This window comes from Salvelinus sp. IW2-2015, linkage group LG16 (assembly GCF_002910315.2).
Source record: "Salvelinus sp. IW2-2015 linkage group LG16, ASM291031v2, whole genome shotgun sequence".
Lineage (NCBI taxonomy): Eukaryota > Metazoa > Chordata > Actinopteri > Salmoniformes > Salmonidae > Salvelinus > Salvelinus sp. IW2-2015.
Window position 1 is genome coordinate 36,141,695 of NC_036856.1, and position 1,941 is coordinate 36,143,635.

A 1,941-nucleotide genomic window follows, 5' to 3' on the forward strand; every position below is an offset into this window, starting at 1 on the left:
ACTGCCAGTGATGAAGCATGCAAAGCACCTTCAGTGATGATCCATGCAAGAACCTCCCAGTGATGAATCATGGGCACGAGAGCCCATCATGTATCCATGGCAAGAAAGCCTCCAGTGGCTGATCCATGGTCACGGAACGTCCCAGTGATGGCTCCATGTCACGACAGCCTCAGTGAGATTCCATGGCTGAAGCCTCCTGTGTGTCTCTCCACTCCAGTGACGCCCTTCAGTCCGGAGCCTCCAGCGACGATCCCCAGTCCGGAGCCTCCAGAGACGATCCCCAGTCCGGAGCCTCCAGCGAAGATCCCCTGTCCGGAAGAGTCTCCCTCCTGTCCGGAGCCACCAGAGTCTCCCTCCTGTCCGGAGCCGCCAGAGTCGCCCTCCTGTCCGGAGCCGCCAGAGTCGCCCTCCTGTCCGGAGCCGCCAGAGTCGCCCTCCTGTCCGGAGCTGCCAGAGTCGCCCTCCTGTCCGGGGCCCGCTGCTAGGGTCCCCAGTCCGGGGTCGGCGGCGAGGGTCCCCGCTCCAGAGGTGCCACATAAGTGGGCCAAGCTTAAGGTGGAGCGGGGTCCACGTCCCGCACCAGAGCCGCCACCGCGGATAGATGCCCACCCAGACCCTCCCCTATAGGTTTAGGTTTTGCGGCCGGTGTCCGCACCTTTGGGGGGGGTACTGTCACGCCCTGACCTTAGAGATCCTTTTTATGTCTCTATTTTGGTTGGTCAGGGCGTGAGTTGGGGTGGGCATTCTATGTTTTTGTTTTGTGGGTAGTTATTTTCTGTTTTGTGTGTCTGCACCAGACAGAACTGTTTCGTTTGTTCCACTTTGTTATTTTTTTGTTCTAGTGTTCAGGTTTATTAAAAATCATGAACACGTACCACGCTGCACCTTGGTCCTCTCCTTCTTCCTCAGACGAACATCGTTACATACCTTTAGTTTCTTGGGTACAGGAACAATGGTGGACATCTTGAAAAAGCTTATAAGCATGTTTTACTAAAATGTTTGTAAACTAAGTAACTGTAAAGAAACTCTGTATGGCCTCAAAACATGCTTAAATTAAAATGTTGATATAATGGAATGTCAGTCCTTGCATCCATAATTCTATGAATTTGAGTGGTTGCATTTCTCCAGCTCCATCTCTCAGCTTTTTACCGAAACAGTGGCGGGATTTCCCTTTGTTATTGTTTCAACTGCAGATTGCCACTTTAATGGATAAAGAGAGAGAGGTTCAGAGAAAACCACAAGAAACATTGAGTTATACTTGATTTTATTGTACTCTGTGTTTTCTACACTTCAGGACTTATTTAAGGCAGTTTAGAATGATGGCTTTGTCAGCTGATGGTGTTATTCTATGTCCCAAGGGACCGGTTCCCCCTGCAGAGTAATCTACGGGCCGCTGTAAAAACACAGTCGTCCTGCCAACCACAAAGAAAGTCATTTAGCCATCTAATAGCTCCAGACCAGAGCGGCTTAATGTAAGCCTTATTGTGATTACCTGACGTAATGACAGCCAATCTAAATACAACCTGGGAACCATTACCGGCCCAGCCGAAATAGGGGAAGACATTATGCGTCGCACCGTGTCGGAATCACAGGCCTGGGCCTCAACAATGCAGGTCCAGGACCAAACTGTCCACCCTATTATTCATCCCCCGATGGACCTCAAAGAGGAACCATTTAGAGTCGTTACATATCCCCCTGTCACAGCCTGTACCTTTGGGCTGTGGGGTTAAGGTTAACCCCTTCTATGCTACAGAGATGCCCAACAAATAAATGCCAGGGTTTAGTGGATTTGAGTTGTTGTCAACATGAATGACATTGACATACATGACAGGCATGGGTGGAATAAGTCTATTTGTGCGCCCCAAAACAATTTTCTTTTCCCCATGTCGAGAGAGAGAGAGAGAGAGAGAGAGAGAGAGAGAGAGAGAGAGAGAGAGAGAG